Below are 14445 nucleotides of genomic sequence, written 5' to 3'. Positions count from 1 at the left end.
TGGAAGGAAGCATGAAGAAGCAGGACTGGGGCAGAAGTGGAAGTTGAACCAGTACACAAGATGCCCAAGTCTCTGCCAGCAACATGAGACTACCTGAAGCCAGACATTTATATCCTTGCCTGGCTCTGTCGCCCAAATGGTGAGATGCCCAAATGGTGAGACCTTGGGAGAGGCAGCACCCGGAAGCTGAGGAAGTCAGAGAAGTGGCTGAGGGCTGGAGGCAGCTGGTCAGCAAGTCCTCCTGGAAGAGGGTGCAAACAGAGCATCTCCATGGTGCCAAAAATGTAAATCTCGTAGAGGGCCAATATATTACACTGTAAGTCCCATGTAGCAAATGGTAGGAAAAAAGTTGAAAAAGTAAGTTTTCAAAGATACATTCTCATAATAATGTTCTAGTCTCGCCAGAGGGAGCCAATTGTGTGTCTCTTCCCAACTCTACGTTCAGTAACATTATTTTGGCATCTTGAAATCATCCTTGGAGAAAGTATTTACACCCTAGAAACTGGCAAAAGTTACAAATCAGTGCTTTAATTTTCTTAGAACTAGTTTACCAACACAAAACATCATCATTTTCCTTCCTATGTCCATAAATCCAGTTTTGAACCATGATGAATAAAAGCCCCAGGTAAGACAGCATTCTGCAATCTGTTCAAAATAGGAGTGCTCATAAGTCAATAACCCCCATTCTTTTATGCTGAGAGAAGTAAAGACTCTTCCATTTCCTATCCTTGCCACTAACCTCATTTCTGCCTTGGTAAACTGTAGTAGTCTCAAAGGATAAATTCATTCATTACAAGCATTCTGCTTTCACATGTATTCAAGAATATGTATTAAAGGCCTACTGTGTATTAAAAGCCAAGTTAGGTACTGAGAACTCTATATTGAGCAAGCAAAAGACTTAGTTCCTATTCTTAGAATTTACAGTTGACACACAAACACTAAATAAATCATAAAATAAATATATAACCATAAATAGTGACTATAATGAAGAAAAGATAGAGAATGGGAGATACTTGAATATCTTTGATATTTTAACTTTACAAATCACATCATAGCATAAAATGAAACATCAAGTTAGTAGAGACTAAGAATTAATGATATACAGTTTCAGAAAAAGCAATTATAATTATTTTTAGAAAATTTTGTCTCATCTACTGTTATGAAAAGCCCAGTTGAATACTGATTTTTTTCCCAAAAATTTCCATATGTGCACTAGCAATCATAGTACCTCCTGTTTTCCATTTACTGTATCGTTACATTCATCTGCTGTATCATTACAAAGATACAGAAACAGAAATTTGAACAGCATCAAAAATGAGAATTTTTCTCCTTTGGCCACTGTTATTTACATTGTAAAGAATATCTCATGTTAAACTAGACTCACTTTTTCTAAATAATTGCCTTGAATATTATTAGTAAAATTCTCTGGTTAGGACATAACATTTGGCAAAGAAAATGAGGAATCTTACCTTAAAATTCATATTCCTGGGCTGACTATATGAAGGAAAAATGTTTTTTCAATTTATTATTTTTATTTTTTAAATATACTTTCATTCTTGGAAATAGCTGAGACTTATGCCTATATTGTTAGACTTATCTAACAATATAGGAAAGGATAAATTTAACATCTATTCATGATACTGCAGTTCCTATCTGGATTCCCACCCATGATAACCATGCAGTTAAAAGCACATATCAAAATCTTGTTTTAGAGGATTTGGAAAGTAACACTTTCTATTTGTGGCACCACATTTATGTGCTTGTGAATTCTGATCATATAAAAAATAATTAATCCAGGACAACCTGTCTCTACTTCCTTATGGTCATGTTTAGATTAAACAAGATTTTGCCGTTTTTAACATCTTTTATCTTCACCCCAAAGTCATTACAAAATACATCTCTAGAATCAGATGAAAATTTATAAGTGTTTCCACTGTGGAATGCACCAAAGAGTTAAAACATCGCAATGCATTATACATATATTCATACATAGGAGCAAAGGGATACCATTCTCATTTTTCATCACCAAGGCATTTATAAGACTTCTATCTTCTTTTGATTTTATGACCTCTAACCAGAAAGGCCAAAGTAAATAAAGGTCAAGATAGATGTCAAATCAAGCAATTACTAAACAGGGAACTTGGCTGTGACCCTCAGATTAGAAATGCTGACCTGTCACAGCAACAGGGGAAAACCTTCCTGCAACTCCTCCTCTCATTTTATGAAATACAATCTAGATTTCAGCCTAGGTTGAAAAAACCTGATATCCTTCATTTGCGTTTTAATTTTTTCCACCCTTCATACTGGGGTTGTCCTCCTATTTTCTCCTTGGCTATAGGCTCTAAATTGTAGATACTTGAAAGAAAAAATTAGCAAGAATTGGGAGCGGGGAGGGATAACATACCTACCATGAAAAATGAGAACAATCCAACACAACACAAAATGTTGTAATATCACTTTTATTCATATAGCTGTACTTGGAACTGCATGAAATTTAGATGATTTGCAAAATAGCATAGCAGTGACCTCAATCAACAATACTCATAGTTTTCCTTCAATGGGTCACTTGTAGTAACAGCTTTTTGAAATATTCTTTGGAAGGTGACTAAAATTTGCAAATTTGTTTATACACTTGGACCTGGATTCCTCTAATCTCTAAAATATAACTCTTTCCTCTCTAGTTCCAAAAAGATATTGAAAAATATTATCCTTATTACCCATTACAACCCACATTCACTCCTGAATTCCTCAAATCCATAAACTTCCCAGCCTTCAAAAGATCTATATTAGTGTTTTCATTTTCAAAAGGAAAAATAGAAGATTTTCCTATGAATTTTGAGTTGAAACAGAAAAAAAGAAAGGAAATCTGTCACAGAAATTGTTGGATAATGGAGTCTTACAGAAAGGTTTCTGGCTTTTTCATTCCCTGCTTGACTTTCCACAATTCACAGGAGAATATTAGTAATTAAACAAAGAACTCTTGGCCTTATTTCCTGGTAAACTATTAAATTTTGTTGAATTAATGGATTTTGACTGTTGAATATAATTATTTCAATAACGTTCATTAAATCAAATAACCTTATTTGAATTCCTGACTTTGAAATAATCTGACTTCCCCCCCAAAAAAAAAAAACAGAGTCAAAGACTAATTAAAAAACAAACAAACAAAAATAACAACCATCATCCTGTTATTGGAGCACAAGCCTGGAATTCCAGTGAGGAAGGATTATCCAAACAAAAACAGAAAAAAAAAAAAAAAAAAAACCCTTTTTTTAATGAAAGTCCTACTTTTCAAACATTCTTACATTAGCAAACTTTAAACATTGACCCTAAAGGAAGAATGCAAATATATCATTTTAAGATACTTTCCATTTCAGATTCTGCTCAAATCCCAGTCTCCACTGGAAAATAAAAGACAATTGGAAGATTTTCTTAGCTGCACACTACAGAAAACCGAAACAAAAGGAAAAGTTCCCGTATCAAAATGACAGTCAGTGTAAATTATATGTAAACCACATCTTGTAATCTTTTAAGTTTAATTATTTTCTGCCCGTATGCTCACAACTTTCACTTCTTTGTTCAAGAAGTCCTAGTGGAAAGTCCAGCCTATTATTTTTGTTATTATAACTGTTTCTTCTAGTCACCAAAGATCTTAATGTAGAATAAGGGCTTTGAATAATCATCTTAGAAAGCATTATACCCTCCAAGGATTCCTTCACAATTTACACTAATTTCAGAATATTATTTCTTTCAAAAGCATCAACATACAAGAATACCAGCAGGAGCAGGAATGAACTAGAAAGTCTATATTATTTCTTTGAAAAAAATCATATTCACCTGTACTGCATGCATTTATATTTACAAAATTCCCAGAGCTAAGGCTAAATAAAAGAACTGAGCTCACAATCGTTGTGAATTACTACATCTTATTTCTTCATTGTGTCTGCGGTTAACAAAACTGAATGAATAAGACTGAAGTTGCAACCTGTGATGGCTTGACATGTTTTCTGTTTCCTCAAGAGGTGTGGCCAGAATTTTTTTTTAAATTGTGTACTGAAAAATAATTGTCTAAGAGTAAGAAACTGGCATTTAAATAGGAGTGGATTCCCTCTAAATTTTACCCCAGTGGCTCCACGATATGAATCACAGAAAATGGTCTACTCCCTGTGGCCAGCATTCCTTCTACCCACATTCAATAATGCCAATTAGCCTAGGTGGGGCCAATACAGGGGTAATCTTACAAATGGACCGTTTTAATAATAATTTTTCCCTTTGGGAGGGGGTCTGTGGGCTTCAAACAAGCCAAAAATAAAATTAGTTTAAGAAAAACGAAAAGTTAGACTTCAAGGTTAGAAAAAAAATTAAACCTTAATCAGTATTTCTTCTTTTTGTCTTCTTTATTCCTTTTGGAAACTGAAATAACTCAAGAAAGCATAATAACCTTCTCTGGAATTTTCACTCAGCTTGAGGATGCCAAAAGTTTGTTAATATGTTTGTTTTAAACCCTATGCTTTTTAGAAGTGTAGTACTCAGGGACTTAGAAAGTAATGAATGCAAAATACAAAATGAATTTGGAAGACTGAATTTCTTCATGATGAATTATTTCATAATTAACTATGAAATATATTTTAGAATTTATTTCTGTCCTAAAGAAATATATGTGTTAAATAGAACCTATTATAGTTTTTATATACAGTTCATGTGCTATCATGCTAAGTCGCTCAGTCGTGTCCAGTTCTGTGTGACCCCCATGGACTCTAACCCGCCAGGCTCCTCTATTTATGGGATTCTCCAAACAAGAATAGTGGAGTGGGTTGCCATTTCCTTCTCCATGGGATCTTCCCAATCGAAGTTTCTAACCCATATCTCTTACTGTCTCCTGTATTGGTAGGAGGGTTCTTTACGACTAGCACCACCTGGGAAGCTATTTACAGTTATTTCCCCCAAAATCTATAAGCATTACACAAATCAATGCCTAACCTTTACCAAAATATTATAACAATCATGTATACAATTACTCAGCCACGAGAAAAAATTCTGCCATTTGCAACAACATGGATAGAACTTGAGGGCATTATGCTAAGTGAAATAAGCTAGACAAAGATAAATATTGCATGGTATCAGTTCTATTTGGAATTTTTAGAAAAAAAATCTAACATACAAACAGAGAGTAGAAAAGTGGTTGCCAGAGGCTTAGAGCATGGAGAAAATTGAGAGATAGTGTAAAAGGGTAAAAATGTTCAGCTATAAAATCTGAGAATCTAATGTGTAACAGGATGACTGTAGTTGATAACAATGTATTGATAACTAAAATTTGCTAAGAGAGTAGAATTTAAATATTTTCACCAATAAATAAATAAATAAATGAGGTGATGTATGTGTAATTATATGGAAGGAAATCCTTTCACAATGCATATATATATATCAAATCATTATCATGTATGCATTAAATATGTTATACTATAATTTTATTTGTCAATTATACCTCCATCAAGTTGAAAAATATACCAACAATCAAGATACAGTGAAAATATATCCATATAATAATCCAGGACAATCTCTGAGGTAAATTTTTTGATTGTCTAACAACCCTATAAAGTGGAAAAAGTAATATTTCCATTTTAAATGTGAGGAAACTGAGATTCAGAATACTTATGTCTATGATCTCAAGCTAATTTTTGTGAGAGTAGGTTAGATTCTGGGCCTTCTGAATTCCCACAGACCACTTCATGTTCACCCTGCCAATATTTGATTCAGTCTCCCAAAGTTTTATGTAACCTGTCTGTTCTTCAGGAATTCAGAGGAAGCACAGGTAACTTGTTTAAGGCTCCAGGTACAGGAGGGCTTTGAGTAGAGCTTCAGATGAGAACCAGTTAGACCAGGAGGAGGGACAGAAGAAAAGTATGGCAGGAGAGGGTAAAACATAGCCAAGTAAAGATAGTAACAGCATTTATTAAGCACATATTATCAGATACTATACTGAGCAGTTAACTTACATCATTTAATTTACTCCTCACTACCCACATGAATGAAGTATTTCCTCAGGAAACTGAGGCTTAAGAAACTTAAGTATCAATTTGCCCTGGGTCACAGAGCTGGGACAGAACTAATAGCTGGGTTGTAACCCTGGTCTGTTTGGACACCCGAATTCAAACTCTTTAGCTTTACTCTCTACTACTTCTGGAGCCAGGGCATAAGGAATGGGCATGAGTGAAAAAACCCTGACAGCAGAAGAGTCACACTAAGAATGGAAGAAAATGAACCAGATAGAACAGATGGGATTAAATTATCAAGGGTCTAAAAATTCAAGAAAAATTAAATTTGATGTAGTAAGCAATGAGTCCCCTTTACAGATTTTTGAATTGGAAGAAAGACAATAAAAAGAAGTATCCAAAGAATATCTTAAGGCAGTAAGATGGAGCGAGTAAAGGACGAAGATAAGGGAGCTAATTAGTAAGCTATCTAATGATTCAAGTATGAAATGATGAAGGTCTAATCTAGGGTTGTCAACATGATCATGAATCAGAAGAAAAGGATACAGAAAACAATTAGAGGGAGGAATGAACATAACTTCATGACTAATTAGATGCAAGAACTGAAGCAGAGGAATGATGAGTCAAAGATGACTGGATGGTTTCAAGCCTGGAGGACTGGAGAGATGGCGCCACAAAGAGTAAAGGTGAGAGAGGAATCTGTGGTGGAAAAGCCTGAGTTTGTGTTTAGGCATGTTGGATTTCAGTGACTGACGAGAAGAGACCTGGCGATGAGAACTCATTTTCAGATATCAGAACATATAACTATGAGAAACAAGGGCACCGTGCAATAATGAAAGGTGGAAGTTGTGGATATATCTGAATGTGCAGCTGAAGAACATGAAAAGAGAGAGAGTAGGGCTGAGATTTTAGTCTAAGGAGTTTCCGTTAAAAAAGGATGCTGGAGAAGAATGAGGAGGGATTCAGGAAATAAGCAAAACCAGTTTCTTTCCTTTAAGGGATTTACAATTTACTTGCAGAGGCATATTAGCATGCGTGAAGCAACATCAGTGCAATTATTTATATTCACTGGAATATAAACTCCATGAGAACAGAGACAAACTCTTAAAATAGGACTTGGCATATTTTAGAAATTCAGTAATATTTGTTGAATAAATGAGTAATTCATTGTATACCATGTTTCAGTAACTAGCACAGTGCCTGGCAAACAGCTGGAGCTCAATAAAGCTTGCTTAATTGAATTGAACTAATAATAATTCTATCTTTAGTCCTAAGGAGATCTCATCTGAAAGTTGTTAATTATGAGATTCCAGATAAGTTCACTAAAAATTCAAAGAAAAGACACATTATCAAAGCATTAAAAGTAAAAATCATGAAGTGGCCTTGGAATAAAGGGAAAATAAAAAGAAAGAAGGAATACCAAAGAAGGAGACAGTTACTAAGGCACAGAAGCAGAAACAAATTTGAGACATCTGTGCATCAGTTTAAAATTTGGATGTAAATGAAGGATATGTATTAAAGAAACATGACAATTACCATTGTGTGTGGTGCTAGTAACCAATAAGTATATCACACCCTTTCATGATCGGCTACAGGCAATAAGAGAGAAATGAGCTAAAGACCATGCCAAGGTTTGTGACCTGAGTGACCCACCATAAGAATGATGGCAATGGGAACTCCAGTGGAGAGGAAGATGTGTTTGATTTTAAACATGGATGCCCAATGTCTCTGTTAGGGAGCATTTGAATGAAATTCACTCAAACCAACTCAAGTGAAAATGGTACTCATTAAAGACGAAACACAAAATTTTGTAGACATCAGAGAAAATTTCAAAATGTACAGCTTGGCCAGCGTTACACATGGAAAAATCAGGAAATAAAGCTGACGGTCCTTTTCTCAGTCCTTATATATATCATGAGATATATTATATACCTCATGATTCTGTGGCTCTGATCCATTTTCCAGATAGATTCTATAGACGAGCTTCTTCTGCTTTTTCAAGGTATTTTTGTTCCTTTAGAACTTTCAGTGTGGACATGACTTTGGCTTGCTATGATGTCAACTTTACATGAACATCCAATTTTTGTGCTTTCATTCTGAAAAATGTCTCACATGCTTTCACAGGGAAAATACTATCACTGCGCTACCATTTTTTTCCCCACAAAATTATATGAAGTTAATAATTGTATAAGAAAATTCATTTTTCATGTTTACTATCAACTGGAAGTATATATATTAATTCCCATTCACTTTGATACTCATTTATTTATTGCTTTAAAAAGCTTCCTTTCTACACTCCATGTTATCTAATCTAAAAAATCAACAGATATCACTCACTGTCTCTCACAGATACTTACTCAATTGAAAATGGATTCGAACTAAGGTATTATCTCTTACTGGGGCTTTCCAGGTCAGTGATAAACAATCTGCCTGCCAAGCAGGAGACACAGGTTCAATCCCTGGGTCAGGAAGATCCCCTGGAGAAGGAAATGGCAACCCTCTCCAGTGTTCTTGCCTGGGAAATCCCATGGACAGAGGAGCCTTGCAGGCCACAGTCCATGGGGTCACAAGAGTTGGACACGATTTATCTACTAGACAGCAGCAGCAGCAGTATTATCTCTATCAATTGAATAGCTAAGAAAATATCTCTGGATGTTCTTTGGTAATCTTTTCTTGATGGGATTTCATGGCTCCAGGAAAGAGGCCTCCACCCACACAAAAATTCTCTCCCTTGTGAGCCAATAATCTGAAATTTCATTACTAGAATTTTATCCCTTTGGTTGACAACTTTGATCCTTATGAAAATACTTATTCTTTTGTTGTATGTAATAATTCCCCCTGCTCATAGAGACAACCCCTGACTTCTTAATTTTACCAGGTCTAACTTTCCTGGTAAGCTAAATCTTTTGCATGTTATGTACTCAGATCCAGCAAATAGTTCAAGATGAAAGGGCAGAGGTATTGCTAAACTGCAAGCCAGAAAAATAAACTATGTCAAATGTTAGTATGAAATAGTCTTTTGCAATTTATTTGTAACTACTTCATAAGGACCTATTGAGAAAATAATTTTAATTTTATTAAGCTTCAGACTATTTGCAAAAAATTTAATAAGTCATAAGGGAAAGATTGCAGAAGGCCACAATGATGTTTCCTAAATATGAAGAAAATAAAGGATAAATATTAAAATCAGTAAGTCTATCATCACTCATGGCATATATATTTATATATTTCTTCATATATATAGTTCCTCATGTCTGACCTACTTTGTTACCTTTCGTAGTAGTGCACAAACCTAAAAATTCTCAGTGCCTGGCTGTACCATAAGCATCTTCTAATTGGTTCATTTGTCACCTATCTACTTCTTAACAATTTCCAATAGCCCATCTTTAAAGTGTTAAAGCTTTTCTGATGATAAAAATTTATCTACTTTAATTTTTCAAAGTACCTTCAATTCTGTTCATTGTTTCTTTTAATTTCAACATTAAGGAATACAGGCGTGCATTCTTATTTATAAATAGATAAGTATGCAAATATGGTCCATGATATAACATCTTTCATGTAACACAATCATCATGTGTGAAAACAGAAATTAGTTCTCCATTCATCACCCATATTCAGATATTACTGACAGTTTTAAGGTGACTACTCAATGCAAAAATCTTAATTATATTATCTGAAACTATTTGAATTAAGAAGGACTCTTGAGTGAAGCAGCTATACAAGGCAAGCTTGTACTGCTTTGATGGACTCATTCAGTTTCAAGCAAGCATTTGACCAAGTTATAGGATTTATATTACAATGTATTTCATGTCTTTAATTCTAAAAATGTAGCTATGAAAAATCTTATTAAATCCTTTCACCTAGTAGTTACAGAACCTGAAAAAGTCACAAATATTCTGACCCTCATTTTTCTTATCTATTAATTTGAGGAAATAAACCACAGCATTTTTCTGTGGATTAAATTAAATGAGATATTAAAGTACCTGGTGCATAATAGATTTTCAGTAAATGTTTGCCTTTATTATTATAACTAGGAAGAGTATTTCAAGGAAAGAAGAAAAGTGACATTATAATACCACTTTTAAATCCAAGAATTGAGAGGATTCCCTGGTGATTCAGTGGTTAGGACTTTCAATACTATGTGCCTGGGTTTGATCCCTGGTCAGGGAACTAAGATCCTGCAAGCTGTGAGGCAAAAAGAAAGAAAGAAAGAAAAAACATGTGCATATATATATATATCTCCAAGCACTGAAATCACATGTATTCTTGGGCCATCTTCTTTTTCCTTCCTTACAACTGCCTAAAGGTCCATGTCTCTCTCTCTCTCTCTTTCTCTCTGTTTAGTCGCTAAATCATGTCTGACTCTTGTGACCCCATGGATTTTAGCCTGCCAGGATCCTCTGTCCTTGGGGTTCTCCAGGTAAGAATACTGGAGAGGGTTGCCGAAGTCTGTGTAAATCCATTGGATTCCTGGCATCTTAATTATGGATTTTATTCTACAGGAATAAAACCAGGAGTATCAGGATTATACACAAGAGTCATGTTGATGGTGTTAATTCTCTTCAATTTAGGAAATGCAAAAATGAAACTAATGAACGAATTGATTGAGCCAAGCCATTAACCCTTAAATAAAGGGAGATTACCTGCTTTTGACCTCAGATTACTAGGAAGATGCTTTCGTCCTATTTCAAGATGACTCCCAGCTTGTTTCTTATTTACATGAAGAAATAAATACCTTTTTTTTTAGGTTCCCTTCTCCCTCCACTTTAACTTCACCTTTTGATATAATGCTAGACACATCCTACCCTCTAATCCTGCTAATCAGTCATTCCTTCCTTTTCCCATACCCTGCAACAACTAACCCTCAAGCACTTTTTACACAACTTGGTCTTTCTATACTTCAGTAAACTGAAGACCTCTCACTTTGAAGGATTTCACACTTAAATTTCTTCCATCAAACCTTCCTATTGACATGTCCTATAGTGCAAAACAGGACAGTACTCAAAAATAGTAAGGCTGACCACGAAAATTCTGGTATCTATGGAGAGCCAAGTGAAAATAATATAAGCTAGAATAAACGTTCGGAGAAGGCAATGGCACCCCACTCCAGTATTCTTGCCTGGAAAATCCATGGGTGGAGGAGCCTGGTGGGCTTCAGTCCATGGGGTCACTAAGAGTCAGACACGACTGAGCGACTTCACTTTGACTTTTCACTTTCATGCATTGGAGAAGGAAATGGCAACCCACTCCAGTGTTCTTGCCTGGAGAATCCCAGGGACGGGGGAGCCTGGTGGGCTGCCGTCTATGGGGTCACACAGAGTCGGACACAACTGAAGCGACTTAGCAGCAGCAGCAGCAGAATAAACTAACAATCTAAAAACCAGACAAAACTATCTACAAGCTTGGTCAAACTCTGAAGAAATAAGAGGAATGTTAAATAAAATGTCCCCACAAGAACTAGCTATCCTCAATGTTTTTTTTTTTTTCCCCATAAGCCAGAATTTTAACCTAGTTAACCCATCTTTCATTAACATGTTGCAGAAATGGGGCCTGGCCAACCACCCCTGCATATAGTCAATTGCCTAGACATGCTTTTGTGGTTGAAACTCAAATTCTTCCTCCCACACAACAAAACAGAAAATACTTTCATTTCCTTGAAAAGGTCAAGTCTCTGCAAAATTTCATAATTTTTATGTTTTCCTTTTATAAGAATCATATTACCTATTTAATAGATCACTTTTCTATCCTAGCAGAATCAGAATTTTACATTTATATAATCAGTTTCTTTTAAGTTTGTAGAGTATTGATTACATAGCATTCAAAGCCATTCATTTACACGGGTTCTCTGGTTTTTGCCTAAATCTACATATGTTTTATGAAAACTAACAAAATGAACTAAATAGATAATAAACTACAATCTATTTGTGAGTGTATATTCAGTCTAACATGCATTTTGGGAATACTTCAATTTGATAACAGTATTTATAAGTATATGTTTTGTGCTACAATATAGAGAAACAGACACTTTCATATTTATTTAAGCTTCAATATAAAAAGGGTTTGAGTAGATTCACAAATATTTGAGCAATGTAATGGCATAATAATATACACCAGACATATATATACACTATATCACATGTCAGACACCTTTTCACGTGTACTATCTCATTTACTTCTCAGTGACCTCATGAGGTGAATCTATTGTTATCTTCACTTGTTACAACTAACTTGCTCAAAACCCCAAAACTGAGGAGCAGTTGATTTGGATATGAACCCAGGTGATCTGATTCTAGATCCTTGTGTTTGCTAGTAAAGATAGAAAAAGAAAGGAAACCAGAGTTACAATGAGCCCAAGAAATGCGTGCTGAAAATTTTGTCTAATACAAAAAAAATGAATCATAAATTTAGTTCTGATTTTTGGGGAGCCAAAGAAAGAAACACAATCAGAAACAAAATTCACAGTGTCTATAACATAAAAGCCATACTAACAATTCAGAAGAAATATTGCATCTCCTCTGGTGGACATTAAGAGAAAGAGCAAAGAGTAGTCTTAAAGACAAACAAACAAATGAACAACGCCACCAAAATGTAGCACCTTCTCATAATCCACTTAAATGCAAACTCGGGGAACACTCACAGACTTAGAGAATAAACTTACGGTTGCCAGGGAGGGGAAGGGCTGGGGGAAGGGCTGGTTAGGGAGTTTGAGATGGACATGTACATACTGCTATATTCTAAATGGATAACCAACAAGGACCTACTGAATAGCACATGGAACTCTGATCACTGTTATGTGGCAGCCTGGATGGGAGGGGAGTTTGGGGGAGAGTGGGTTCATGTATATGTATACCTGAGTCCCTTCACTGTTCAAATGAAACTATTACAATATTATTAATTAGCCATACCCCAACACAAGATAAAAAGCTTAAATTAAAAAAAAAAGAAAGCAAACTCAAGGAATAACCCAGAACCTAACTCAGAAAAAGCACATTTTTAATGCATCAAAACAATATTATTATATCAAATATGTATGCCAATGGAATGGTTTGACCCTAGAGTAAAATTTAGAGTATCCCCAGGAATGTAAACAGTACATCTTCTGTGCACAATCTTCCCAGTATAACAATGTAGTGTCTTAGTAATTACTAAACATTTAATGAGAATTAGAAAGAAAATATTAATATTATATTCATTGGTAAAAAAGCTGAGATGTACCTATTTTACCTGGCTGATTTAGAATATGTCTATTTAATTCTTCAGCAAAGTAGAAACAGAAAGGACACAAATCACTCTAAGCTTCATTCTCCTTGTCTGTAAAATAGGGATAATAATACTACTCCCTCATTGTGCTGCTTTGAAGAGTTAATGAAAAATACATTAAAAATTCTAAGAACAGTGTCTGGCTTGTGCTATACACTAATTAAAATGTTGATTACTATTAATAGTAGTACTATTCCTAAATCTATATTTAGAAACTCTAAGATGGTCCTTCAAAGCTTTACAAAGCATAACAAATTGAAACAGAATATTAGGGCTTGAAGAATTAAAGGTGAAATCTTCATATTGTCCCAGGAATCAAATAACTACTCTAAAGTCAGGAGTCAACTCTGAAAAATTATATGCAGATCTATGGGTTTGGTCACTTTTTCAAAGTGTTTTAAGTTAGATTTAATTTTTTGAAGGGAAAAAATGATTTATTTTAAAAATTTTATTGTCTAGACAAAAATAAGCCCTTAAATCTGTTAATAAAGATATATTTCTATACAAACTAGGACACTGTTAAGAGTGAAAAGATGTGATAAAATAATTTACAGGCATTAATAGATCTACAACAGGTGTAAACCAGGATCATTCCAGCAATTCTAGGATATAGTCACCATAACTATACTTTCTTCTATATTTCAATCATACAGAGAATAATTAATGGCTGTGCATTATCTTTAAAAAATATTTGCAAAGGGCAACGGGGCTAGTATTTTTTTTTTTTTTGGAAAATCATAAAATTGCATCTTTTTTCAGTATATTAATCTCCAAAACAAATCAAGTATTACCAATTATACTCAGAATCAAAGGAATTTAAAACTTTATGCAAAAGTTGGGACCTTATCATAAATTCCAGTGACTTATGATGCTGATCAATTTGATATAACTGGCCAGTTAATATTATTCAGATTTATTTGGATACATTTTTTTCTTTGTATATTTAAAATCTATGGACAAATAAATACCCAGTAAATCCCTTCAGTGACTTTGTTTAGAATCAAAAATTTTTTTGATTCTTTATATTTTTTTTTCCTTTTTGGAGGACATCTTAATGCAAGGGAAAAAAATATTTCCAGATTTTTTAGTCAAATATTACTTTTTTCCACAAAGGATTTGTCTTGCCATTATCCCCCTAGTTTAGTCTTTCTATAGCCTTCAAACTCTCATTACCACACAAGTATATGAAGAA

Source organism: Oryx dammah, unplaced genomic scaffold, assembly GCF_014754425.2.
Source record: "Oryx dammah isolate SB20612 unplaced genomic scaffold, SCBI_Odam_1.1 HiC_scaffold_3, whole genome shotgun sequence".
NCBI classification, from domain to species: Eukaryota; Metazoa; Chordata; class Mammalia; order Artiodactyla; family Bovidae; genus Oryx; species Oryx dammah.
The sequence above is the reverse complement of the archived record's forward strand: the minus strand, read 5'-3'. Positions refer to the sequence as shown.